The following is a 14,076-nucleotide window of genomic DNA, read 5'->3' on the forward strand; positions in this document are numbered from 1 at the left end:
TGCTTTAACAAATTCAGTGCATGTTTTTAAATAGCATTTCTTTAAAAACATGTTTGCATCGTTGCATGTTTTAGTGAGGTAGTTGGTTTCTTACTAAGCTTAAAGCTTACAGATACTATTTTCCCTTATACTGCAGATAAAGGTAAAGGGAAGATGGACTAGCAGAGGAAGCTGGAGGTCAATGCGGAGATGGTGTGTGTGGCAGGAACCTGGAATGAAGATCCTTAGGAAGTTTAGCAAATTAAGAACTTAGTTTTTTTTCTTAAGACACTTTTATGCATTTCTAGTGGTTTAAATGCTATGAATTAATAAACCTTGCACTATGTCATGTTAGAATGCTAGTTAGTGGATATTAGAATGTTTTCCTTGCATTGTATAATTGTTGTGTGAGGTTTTGGCACGAACTAGTGCTGAAATCGGAGTTTCAGGCGAAATCGAAACCCGGATCGATCTACGGATCGATCTGGTTAGCATCGATCGGCCACCGACCGATCCGAATAGAGAGTTAGCGTCATATGGATCGGCCACCGACCGATCCGGATGCAAACAAGGATATTAAAGCTCACCGATCGGTCACCGACCGATCGGTGAGTTAATCGATCGGCCCACCGATCGATCCTCGGATCGGTCGCAGACCGATCCAGTGAAACTCAGAGTATTATGGATCGGTCAGCCGACCGATCCAGGGTTTTTCTTCGTGCCAGTATCAAGCTGGATCGATCACTAGATCGATCCGACAGCCCAATCGATTCATGGATCGATTGAAATGCCTTATTACAGCTAGCAGGACATCCGAGAGGCATAGATTATCTTCCCTAGCATGTGTACAACTCCTAGGTACACCTAGAATATTAAGTTCAGATTTTACAGTAATCAGTTTAGTAAAGTTTTAATCAATCCAGATTTCCGCAATAGTAAATTAGCACAGCATAATGTAGCGATCAGCCTCATAGCTTAGTCAGTAGGAGGCGGGTCGTTATAGAGTGGTATCAGAGCAAGTTCCATACTTCTTACACACACATCAGCATTGTACCTACAGCTTCCAAGTAAGAACATCTCTCACTTTTGTTATGTTTCTTGTTTTCTTGTTCAGATATAACTAAAGCATGCTTGTTTATGATAGTAGTTAACATGATAACAATAGTTACTCTATTATGCTTGTGTTAGTCATGTATGTCCTCTATGTCTCGAGAACGGCACGAGGACACCCAGCTAGAAGGGCACCAGCTACTGAGCCCCAGCATGAGGCAGGCAGTTCAGTGCCTCCCCAGACCTTACAGCAGCAGCTAGCTGAACAGCAACAGGAAATAGCCACCTTAAAGGCTAGTAAGCAGAACACTCCCACTGTCACCCCGGAGCCTAACTTAGCGACACCAGTGGTCTTAGAGGTTCCACCAGTCCAGCCTACGACACCAGTAGCCCCAGCAGTAGGAGCGCAGAGAGAAGCCTATCTGATCCAGTGGCAGAGAGTCAAGCCAGAGAATTTCTCAGGCAGCAGTGAACCATGGTATGCTCAGGCATGGTTCAAAACACTGGAAAGTACGATGGAGCTTCTGGACTGGCCAGAACATGAGAAGGTGAAGTGCGCCTCCTTCTGTCTGACAGGAGATGCACGCATGTGGTGGGAGAGAATCAGAGCGAAGCGCCCAGTGAACCAGATGACATGGGCTGACTTCGAGAAGGAATTCTTTGAGGAGTTCTTTCACATGCGGGTCACCAACCGCCACTACGACGAGTTCACTGAGTTTCGTCAGGGCAACCTATCAGTTGAGGAAGCCGTGAAGAAATTCAATAGATTGGCTCGTCTATGCCCTGAACTAGTCAGCACAGAAAGGGAACGAATCCGGTTGATGCTCAAGATGCTGAGGCCAGAAATAGCAATGAATGTGGCTGGTGGCGTTCATAGGCCACAAACCACAGAAGAGCTAGTGAGCAGTGCTCTAATCACTGAGCATTACCAGAATAGCATCAAGCAGCAGAAGCAAGTCCTCTCAGAAGCTAAAGGTCAAGGAGGCTCAGGCACTCAGAAACAGTAGGGCCACAGCTCCCATGACTCTAACTGGAAAGGGAACTCCAGCAACAAGCGCAAGCCAGGGAGTTACCCAAAAGGAGGGCCAGCCAGCAAGCAACCCAGTTATCCAAAATGTGCTGCTTGTGGGAAATTCCATCCTAGAGTTTGTCGTAAGGGCACACGAGGATGCTTTGAATGCGGACAGGAAGGGCATATGGCCAAGCAGTGTCCAAACAAGACCAGTCTTCCTCAACCACAGCCAATTCTATATGGAGGCCAGCCAACTCAGTTACATCAGATGCAGGCTGTTTTAGAAGGTCCACATATCAGCCAGGGCAGATTAGAAGCCCCTCCAGCTACGACCAATGCGAGGATCTACTCACTCACCAGAGAGGACGCAGCAAATGCCTCGACAGTTGTTACAGGTCAGATTAGTATTTTACAGCAAAGTACAACTGTCTTATTCGATATAGGGGCAACCCATTCATATATATCCAGGGCATTTGCTGAGGAATTAGCGATACCCCCAGAGGTGCTCAGTAGTCAGTTTCTGACAACGCTACCGTCAGGAGAAATTATGGCATCCACGCACTGGCTCAGAGCCGTGCCAGTCATTATAGCAGACAGAGAACTCTTTTGTGATCTGATAGTGCTAAATATGACGGACTACGATGTCATCTTCGGAATGGACTTCTTGATCAGATACGGTGCCTCCATCGAGTGTCGTAAGCAGAAAGTCGTATTCCAACCTGAAGCAGAAGCACAGTTCGAGTTTATCGGAGAACCCAAGAGAAAAGCCAAGAAATTTCTCTCAGCTATGAAGGCACAGAAGTTAATGGATTCAGGATGTACGGGATTTTTAGCACACGTAGTCAGTACCAGTCAGGACAAGGACCGACAGCTAGCAGAGGTCCGAGTCGTATGTGACTACCCAGCAGTCTTCCCTGAAGAGTTACCAGGCTTAGCACCAGACAGGGAGATAGAATTTGAGATAGAGCTCATTCCCGGTACAAATCCTATTTCCAAAGCACCTTATCGCATGGCCCCAGCAGAACTGAAAGAACTTCATGAGCAATTACAGGAGTTGCTTGACAAGGGCTTCATCCGTCCTAGTCACTGACCATGGGGAGCACCTGCATTGTTCGTGAAGAAGAAAGACGGGAGCATGCGCCTGTGTATAGACTACCGGGCACTGAACCAAGTCACAATCAAGAACAGGTATCCTCTTCCCAGAATAGATGACCTGTTTGATCAGCTAAAGGGAGCAGCAATGTTCTCTAAAATAGACCTCAGATCAGGTTATCATCAGGTGAAGGTTAAAGAAGGGGACATACACAAGACAACATTCAGGACTAAATACGGACATTACGAGTTCGTAGTCATGCCCTTTGGCGTGACAAATACTCCAGCTACTTTCATGGATCTTATGAACAGGGTATTCAGAGAATATTTGGATAGGTTCGTCATCGTGTTCATCGATGACATCCTTATCTATTCCAGAACTCAGGAAGAACACGTAGAGCACCTGAAAACAGTATTACAGATCCTTCAGCAGAATCAGCTGTACGCCAAGTTCACCAAATGTGAATTTGGCTAGATCAGGTGTCCTTCCTGGGTCATATCATCTCAAAGGATGGTATCATGGTAGACCCCAGTAAGATAGAAGCTGTGAGCAATTGGAAGAGACCCAAGAACGCCAGTGAGATCAGAAGCTTTCTGGGATTAGCAGGTTACTACCGGAAATTCGTAGAGGACTTCTCCAGGATAGCCTCCCCACTGACAGCTCTTACCAGAAAGAACAGAAAATTTCAGTGGACAGAGGACTGTGAGAACAGTTTCAGCGAGTTGAAAAAGAGATTGACCAGTGCACCTATTCTGACTCTACCAGAGAATGCAGATAGCTTTGACATATATAGTGATGCCTCGAAGTTGTGACTAGGAGCAGTGCTGATGCAAGATGGCAAGGTGATCGCCTATGCCTCCAGACAACTTAAGGATTATGAGAAGAACTATCCTACTCATGACCTTGAGCTTGCAGCAATGGTGTTCGCTCTCAAGATTTGGAGACATTACTTGTATGGAGCTCCGTGCAGAGTGTATACAGATCATCAGAGTCTGAAGTACTTCTTCACTCAGAAGGATCTAAATATGCGATAGCGCAGATGGCTAGAACTGGTCAAAGACTATGACATAGATATCCTCTACCACCCAGGAAAAGCGAATAGGGTAGCAGACGCCCTCAGCAGAAAGTCCAGCGCTACCCTATTATCTCTAGCAGCCATGTCACCGCCCCTACAGAAAGAGGTCACCGATTTCGGTCTCGAACTCATAGCTAGACAGCTCTCTACTATGACATTAGAGTCTACCTTGCTTGGTGACATTCAGACAGCTCAGGAACAGGATCCTGAAATTCAGAAAATCAAGCAAGGGATAGCAGAATCAGAAGGTGGAGAGTTCGGAATATCAGATAGCGGGGTATTATACTTCGGTGACAGATTATGTGTTCCGGATCAAGAGGAATTACGTAGGAAGATTCTAGATGAGGCTCACAAGACTCCTTATGCGATGCATCCAGGTTCCACCAAAATGTATCAGGACTTGAAGAAACGTTTTTGGTGGCCTGGGATGAAGAGAGACGTTGCTCGATATGTCAGCACCTGCCTAACCTGTCAGAGGGTTAAGGCAGAACATCAGAGACCAGGAGGAGTTTTACAGCCCATTCAGATTCCAGAATGGAAGTGGGAAGATATTTCTATGGATTTCATCGTGGGATTACCCAGAACCACGAATGGTTTTGATACCATCTGGGTAATAGTCGACAGGTTGACTAAATCAGCCCACTTCTTAGCTATCAGGATATCCTACTCCATGGAACAGCTAGCTCAGTTGTATCTCAAGGATATCATTAGATTACATGGAGTCCCATGAACCATTATCTCAGACAGAGACAGCAGATTCACATCACACTTCTAGGAGTGTGTACAATCAGCTTTGGGCACGAAGTTAAAGTTCAGCACAGCCATCCATCCTCAGACGGATGGTCAGACGGAGCGAGTAAATCAGGTACTCGAAGATATGCTCCGAGCATGTGCCCTAGATTTCAAAGGAAGTTGGTGCAAATATCTGAGTCTAACAGAATTTGCATACAACAACAGCTATCAGGCCACTATCGGTATGACACCTTATGAGGCTCTCTATGGGCGGAGGTGTAGATCTCCAATCTGTTGGTATGAGAGTGGTGAACAGAAAGAACTAGAACTTCAGACAGATCTAGTGGCAGATACCACAGCAGCTATACAGCAGATCAGCCAGAGGATAGAGACAGCTCAGAGCCGCCAGAAAAGCTATGCTGATACACGGCGCAGACCTTTAGAGTTTTCAGTTGGGGATTCAGTGTTCCTCAGAGTAGGTCCCATGAAGTGAGTAATGCGTTTTGGGAAGAAGGGCAAGCTAAGTCCCCGATATGTGGGACCATACCTTATTAGCAGAAGAGTGGACAAGGTAGCATATGAGCTAGAGCTACCCCAGGAACTGTAAGCTGTCCATAATGTATTTCATGTCTCTATGCTGAAGAAGCATATCCCAGATGCCACCCAGGTGATTGAGCCCCAGTCGGTACAGATCCGCGAAGACCTCAGCTATGACAGTCGGCCTATTCAGATAATAGACCGAGCAGTTAAGAAATTATGGAACAAGGAAGTACCATTAGTCAAAGTCATTTGGCACAGTCACACAGCAGAAGAGGCAACATGGGAGACAGAAGCCAGCATGAGACAGAAGTACCCAGAATTAATCTAAGTTCGAGGATGAACTTTTTATAAGGTATGGGGGATTGTAACGCACGAAAAATTCTCAAAACTATTTTAGAAATATTCTATGATTTTTCTGGAATTTTAGGATATTTTTACAGAATTTTTAGAGTAACGGAAGTAGCAAAAATAAATAGAAAACGAAAACGGCCTAAGCAGGAATTGAACCCGAGACCTACGGTTTACTGATAATGTTAGTAACCAGTTGAACACAGCAGGGCCGTGCTGAAAGGAAAGGGAACCAATAAAATTTATATTAGAGTTGGGTGAATTAATTCCTAAATATAAATAGGAAATTTATTTAAGTGAGGGATTATTTTTCTTTGGATCGTGACTTTGCCTCTCCCTCAAACCCTCACCGCCGCCCCTCCTTCCCTCTTCCTTCTCTCGGCGCCAACCACCAGAACACCTAGGGTTCCACCCCTAGGGTCCTAAGGGTTCCTCCCGGCGACATCTCGGACACGAGGACGCTCCCCTCCGCGAGAGGAACGCGTGGACGCGAGAAGATCGTCGAAGGATCTTCTCCACCGGAAAACTAGCGCTTAGATCCGTAAGAAATCTAGCACACGAGGTAAGAAACCCCTCACCTGCAGTATAAGTAGCTTCCGTTTGGTTTTCTATGCATCAGTTTAGTTATATGCAGATTTTTCCGACACGTAGGGTGTGTTTAAACCTCCTCGCAGATTAGGGATTTAGTTGAGCACCTCTAGATGGGCCAGACACGTTGTTCTCCTTCAGTTGGAGGCTCTAGACGTTGTCGGGTGCCTAGAGGTGGTCTCATTGGGTTGGGCTCCCACAGTCGTCCCTAGGTTTAGCTAACCTAGTAAACCCTACTAGATTCGGAATTTGCAACCCCAGGTTTAGTTAGGGATGTGCGCACAGCAAGTACAGTTGTCGGGCCCAAACAGCAGCATGATTACTATTTTCACTTATTATGATAATAGCTTTCAAACTTATAATCTAGTTATGTGATTATAGTTTAAGATCAGCACTAGCTCAGTTTTAGCTCAGTTTTAGTTTCAGTTTCAGTTTAGTTCTCCTAGTTGATACCATGAGATAGCTCCATGCTTAGATTTTATTATGCATGCCATGTTTCAGTATTTATGCCTTGTAACTTCAGCATGCCATGCTTTAACAAATTCAGTGCATGTTTTTAAATAGCATTTCTTTAAAAACATGTTTGCATCGTTGCATGTTTTAGTGAGGTAGTTGGTTTCTTACTAAGCTTAAAGCTTACAGATACTATTTTCCCTTATACTGCAGATAAAGGTAAAGGGAAGATGGACTAGCAGAGGAAGCTGGAGGTCAATGCAGAGATGGTGTGTGTGGCAGGAACCTGGAATGAAGATCCTTAGGAAGTTTAGCAAATTAAGAACTTAGTTTTTTTTTCTTAAGACACATTTATGCATTTCTAGTGGTTTAAATGCTATGAATTAATAAACCTTGCACTATGTCATGTTAGAATGCTAGTTAGTGGATATTAGAATGTTTTCCATGCATTGTATAATTGTTGTGTGAGGTTTTGACACGAACTAGTGCTGAAATCAGAGTTTCAGTGCGAAATCAGAAACCCAGATCGATCTACGGATTGATCAGAACTGGGTTGTGCCACTGGATCGGTCAGCCGACCAATCCAGATGCGAACATAGAGTTAGTGTCTGTTATGGATCGGTCAGCCGACCGATCCAGATGCGAACAGTGAGCACAAAAGCTCACTGATCGGTCAGTCGACCGATCAGTGAGCCACTGGATCGGTCTACCGACCGATCAGTGTGCTCCTGGATCGGTTGGTAGACTGATCCAGCCGCATACAGAAGCAGTGTAGCTTATGGATCGGTCAGCCGACCGATCCAGGGTTTTTCTCCGTGCCAGTATCAAGCTGGATCGATCACTGGATCGATCCGACAGCCCAATCGATTCATGGATCGATTGAAATGCCTTATTACAGCTAGCAGGACATCGGGAGGCATAGATTATCTTCCCTAGCATGTGTACAACTCCTAGGTACACCTAGAATATTAAGTTCAGATTTTACAGTAATCAGTTTAGTAAAGTTTTAATCAATCCAGATTTCCGCAATAGTAAATTAGCACAGCATAATGTAGCGATCGGCCTCACAGCTTAGTCAGTAGGAGGCGGGTCGTTACAATTAATATTGTCTAGTTAGATATTTCCTGAAAATTGACTACTTATCTTGATTAATATACTATTATATTTTTCACCCAGACTTATGTTGATGCACTGATATAAGCATCTAAAGCTTAAGCAAAAGGCCTACACATCTCACGTCATTTTATGTTTTTGAATTCACAATCAAGGTAAACCTAGTGTGTTTGTGAGATGCTTGATTCCTAGATCTATAGGATCATGCTTTTTATATGTGTGATCTAGGCTAAGGCCAAAATAATTTTGAAATACTAAGAAAAAGAAATTTTTTAGAAAAAGTAAATAGTTTTCCTAGAATTTAAAAATTAACCGAATAAATATTCTCCCCCCTTAACCTAAGGTATTAGTTTTCAAGTACAAACTATATACTTATAATTATTTGAAAATAAGTTTAAAGGAATTAATTATTGAATTTTAGATTAATTAATTAGAATTAATCATAATTTTATTTTATTTATTTTGATTTAATTTAACTTTATTCATCTCACCAATCTAAGTTTTCAAACAAAGGGATTCTATGATTTTATGAGATGAGTTAAATTGAATTTTAGGCTTTGGTTTAACTTATGTTAGATTTCAATTTATTTTTGGGTTCAACAAACAGACATTCATTGGATAAACTTCTAATTGTTGTAAGTCACCTAGACATCATTAGAGTAACCATGCCTTTGAAAATTTTCAAATAGCCTCACCCACTAAACTTAGTATAAAACTTTGGTCTACCTAGTTAGGATTAGTAAGGGGTAGATTCAGTTAGTTCCACTAAGCCAAATGCAGCAGGTCAAAGTCATATCTTCCTAGACATGTATAGATAGAGTTTCTCTAACCTACTATCATCCAGAACTTCTCCAGTGTTGTTTGTTAGGTTAAACTTTTGTTCCTATTTAAGCTAGTCCTAATTATCCAACCGAGTAAAATATTATCTTTGGAGGTGTCAACTAATTTGGAGTCACCCCCTGAATTGAATTTGGATTTAAGTTTTAGGTTCATGTCGATTATTTTTATAATTATAATAAACTTAGTTGTAATTTAAATTAACTTTGTAGTTATTTGATTTAAATTTAGTTATTTGATTTGTTTGATTTCTTTTTATATTTTGGGTTTGTATTAGTTCATTTAGTTTGATTTGTTTTTAGGTTATGAATTTCATTTTTAGGCACATAAAATTGATTGAGTTCTACTTGCGTAGTTAGGCACACTTTCAGAACTCAGGCTTTGGTTTGATTCTTAGTTTGAGTGACTAGAGATATGAAGGTTTTGTTAGTCGAGTTGGACTTGTATTCAAACACAGATTTATTATATACAAATCGTTGAGATCCAAGTATCATGTCTAGGTATTTGGATCTAGTTGTAAATTTTTTTAATAATTCTCTTAGATTGGTTATTTCAGTTTTCAATTTAGCATTTTCTTCCTCAAGTCTTTCGACTTGAGTTAGGTTAGAGGTTTTTTTCTAGGAGTTAAATTGTTCCTTAAGGTATTGATTTCCCTTAATGAGTGTGTTATTTTGTTTTTCAGATTGTATTAAGTTTTTATTCAGACATACAATTATTCTAAAAATTTAGTAGTTAGGATAGAAGATACCTCGTTTGAACCTTCGAAAATGAGTGTCGACTCGTGACTTGATTCATCTTTAGACTCATCGTCTTGTTTCAACTCGCTTTCTAATTTTGGTCCAGATGCTATCAGCGCGATGTAGTTGTCATGCTTTTGATCTTCAACATCCGATTCTTCCAAAGACGATTCATCCCATGTCACCTTGAGTGCCTTCTTTCTTCTGGTTATCTTGGGTTTCTCCTCTTTCATTTTTGGACAGTCATGCTTGTAGTGTCCTTTCTTGTTACACCTGTAGCAAGTGATCTTCACCTTCATGTCATTTGATTTAATAACCTTTTGTAGGTCCTTCTTCATGAAGTTATTCTTTCTTCTAGTGAACATTTTTTTAACCATATTCACTAGTTGTTCTTCATCGACTTCTGAGTCAGATTTAGATTCTGGCTCTGGTTTGTTCTTATTCTTGGCTTCTTTTGAGGAACCTGTAAAAAGTACAATACCTTTCTCGACCAGCTTTGAGTTAGTCTGTTCGTGGAGTTCAAGTTCACAAAATAACTCATCTAGTTTTAATTTATTTAAGTTCTTTGAAATTTTATAGGCATCTACGATAGATGCCCACAGTGCATTTCAAGGAAAAGAGCTAGTTTAAAGCATACCTGATTACATCCCTATTCTCTATTTGGTGACCGATTAGGTGGAGCCCATTCAGAATATCTTTGATTCTTGCGTGTAGCTGAGTGGTCGTTTCTACATCCTGTATTTTAATATTAAACAAATTATTTAATAATAAGTGAAGCTTTGTTACCTTTGCATCGCTTGTGCCTTCGTGTAGTTCGATCAGTTTATCTTAGAGCTCCTTGGCATTCTCGAATAGGCCGACGCGGTTCAGTTCTTCCTTAGTAAGTCTGTACTGGATTGTGTTTGTTGCCTTCGAGTCAATTAGGGCATTTTTCTTGTCTTCTAGATTCTATCTTTCTAGGTCGACTGGTACTTTTGTTGCTTCGTCTATCAACACCTTGTGTTAGGACCCTTGGTGGCCGGCTAGAGGGGGGGTGAATAGCCTCTGCACAAATCAAACAAAACAACCTTTCTCGAACAAATAACTTAATTAAAAGAACACTTGCATATAAAAATAATTAAGAAACTAAAAGCCAGAGACTCAGCGAATTTACATGATTACAACCGGGGAGGTTGTTAATCCAAGACGAAAAAGCACATTAACAATTCTCCTTCTGTTGGAGAAGCCTCTTTACAGGAGTGAACACTTAGAAACAGAAAACTAAATAGAAAATGAAGTGCGTACAAGTATTGTATTGATCTTTCTTGTTGTTAAAAAGCTTTGGGAGCAAGACTTCTTATATAGCCTTGCTCGGGGCACTTAGAAGGGTTCCAGGCGCCTGGAGAGGGATAAAATTTTATCCCCTTCACAACATATCATGGTCAAACACAATCCGAATAAACTTTTATTCTAGGCGCCCGAAAGGGTTCCAGGCGCCCGGACCTGGAAAGTCAACCATGTTGACCTTTTCAGTTTAGGTCTTTCACTCCGGTTTTACTCACCTCGGTCTGGGTCTTCTACTCCGATTCCTCTTGCTTGGATGATCTTGGCCATTCGGAATAGGGCTCACCCGAATGACCCAACTTCCGGCCTTCTTGAGCAAGCTTCTGCTCCTGACTTCTCGTCCCTCAGAAATGTCGCGCGCCTCCTTCTCGTCCACCCGTGCACTCTTCCACAGCTCCTCGTCCCTCGGACGCACCGAGTCCGTTAGCTCTCTCCCGTGTCATCCTTCTCACTAGCTGCATCTTTTGCTCGACGCCCTGTGCTCCTAAGTTCTTGTATACTTAGACACAAGGTTAAACACAACATGACCTAACCTAACTTGTTTGATCACATCAAAATTGTTGGATCGTGATGTTTTGATAGAGGGGAGGGTGAATATCGATTAAAACTTTCGTTCGAAAAGAGTTAAGCGCACAGCAGAAATAGAGAAAAGATAAAGTAAGAAATCAAGGCAAGGCTAACACAGTTCGATTTTACTTGGTTCGGAGCCTGTGTCGACTCCTACTCCAAGGCCCGCACTTGTTGAGTGCTTTCGTTGGGCAATCCACTAGCAGTTCGAATATTTGATTACAGAAAGTTAAGTACAGAAGTGCTAATGAAAAATAAAACAAAGCTTATACCGACAAAGGAGAAATTAAAAGAATAGGAGCGAGTTGTCGGAGCTTCATTAGCGTCGCAGGAGCGCAGAGCAGCAGGGCAAGCAGTAGAAGATCTCTTTCTCAATTGTTGTTCTGAAGCTCCCCTCTGACCCTCCTTTTATATGAGGTTCGGGGCGCCTCGGATCCCTTCCGGGCGCCGGGACCTCCGAGCGCCCGGACCACCTTTCTCCAGAAACTAGCTTTCCTGCAAGACAAGGTTAATCTGAGGTGAATAGATAGTGTATATCCTGCAAAACAAAGTGTTAGCACAGTTCATAAGTTTGACATAAAAAGTATGACTTAGATTCCATCTTTCCGAGACCGGAATCTAGTCACGATCTCGACTTAGAGATTCGAAATGGATCTAAGTCGGATCAACGCCTAATGTTTCCTTCCCGGGAACGCGTCCTCACAGTCACTCCCTTCCAGTGACTTACCTTCACTTACCTTCCAAACGTCCGGTCAGCCCTTCGACCCGTCTGGACTTCTTGCCAAGCGTCTGGTCATCCCATCGACCCGCTTGGACTTCTCGCCAGCTATCCGGTCAGCCCGTCGACCTAGCTGGACTTCTTGTCAGACATCCGGTCAGCCCGTCGACCTGTTTGGATTTCGTCTGCACACTCGGTCAGAGTGTTAGATCACAACAAACCTAACTTAATCCGATTTGTCATTCATCAAAACCTGAGTTAGACCGTTAGTGTTAACCACACCAACAATCTCTCCTTTTTTGATGGAATGACAACCTGGTTAAGTTAGTAAAAGTATGCGAGTAAAAAGGTTAAACATTTTGTTCTAGTATGAAGTTTTAAGTTAGTTTTTAATTTTATTTTGTTTTTCTAACTTAACTACCTATCCCTCCCCCTTTGGCATTCATCAAACAAGGATATAATCGAGTTTTAAATTTCACCACATAGTAATTGTTGTAACATAACTAAGTTTTGAAAAATAACTTAGTATACTTTGAGTCAAATTGTTTTAAAAGCTAATTTTCAAGGATAAGTCTAATTTTCAAACATAAGTATCAAAGTTTCAAGAAATTGAATTTTCAAAATAAGTGTCAATTCTTTACAAACATGAGTTTTCAAAATCAAAATTTCAAAATTAAGTTTGAAAATCTACTTAAAAAAAAATTATTTTTCAAGTCTACGTTTACAAAATCCAAATTTTCAAAATGAAGTGAAATTTAATTTTCAAATCAAACTTTAAAGTTAGATCCATTTATTGAAAATTTCAGAATAAGCTTGTAAAGTTAGAACACCTTTTTAAACATAAGTTTTATAAAGATAATTTTGCAAAAGTAAGATTTTCAAAACCAAGTTTATTAGATTTTATAAAGATAAGTCAGATTTGTTAAATAGATTTAAAATATTTTTAAGAAAGTATTTTTCAAAAACCAATTTTAGTAAAGGAAAAATAAATATGAGACTAATTAATCCTCCCCCTAAACTTGGCATCTAAAATAGTTGTCTAACCAATTAGTTACTTACTGACTATTAGAAGATGACAGGTTTCACTTGGTTAGTCAAGTTAAGTTTATTGTGATCAGTTAGTGGTTGACTAAGCTGAATAACTTAACTTGATTAATGTAGGTTTTGTATTTAACGCCCAGACTTATATCGATGCACTGACATAAGCATCTTAAGTCCAGGCAATTGACCTATACATCTCACCCCTTTCTAAGTTCGTCAATCACAAGTAAGGTAATCCTAGGGTGTTGATGAGATGCTCAAATACTAGTCTTGGGGGAACATGATTTCTAAGGGGGTTTTTCTAGTCTAAGGCTAAAGTTGTTTTGAAATTCTAAAAGTTGGAAGGTTTTAAAACAAATGAAAACAAATTTAACCTAGAATTTAAAACAGATTAGAATTTTGAAAATCCTAGTCTATTAAATTAGAGTATGACCAATCAGATCTGAAAATGAAGATCAATAGAATATGTACTACAAAAAGCTGTAATAGTGTCATAACAACGCGCTGTAATAATCACGACTACTGTAAGATACCGTAAAATTTAAAATAATAAATGTTATTGGACGAAAAATCTTATTGGATTTTTCAGGAATTTTTAGAAATTTTATGGGAATTTTTCGGACCTGGTACGACGGGTTTTAAGGTGACGAATTGATGGATCTGAATAAAGCCTATTTGGGAAATCCATTTAAGTGAGAAAATGTTTTTTTTATAAATTCATTTTCTTTTACTTCTCTCCCCAAATCACCGAATTCCGACCTCGCTTCCCCGACAACCCCTCTGCCCGAACCCTCCTCTCTCCCTCTCCGGTGATTTCTCGCCTCACCGGCGCCGAGCTCACGATCGCCGGCTATCTTCCTTCGGGTGAGG

The sequence above is a fragment of the Zingiber officinale genome, chromosome 8A, assembly GCF_018446385.1.
Source record: "Zingiber officinale cultivar Zhangliang chromosome 8A, Zo_v1.1, whole genome shotgun sequence".
Taxonomy (NCBI): domain Eukaryota; kingdom Viridiplantae; phylum Streptophyta; class Magnoliopsida; order Zingiberales; family Zingiberaceae; genus Zingiber; species Zingiber officinale.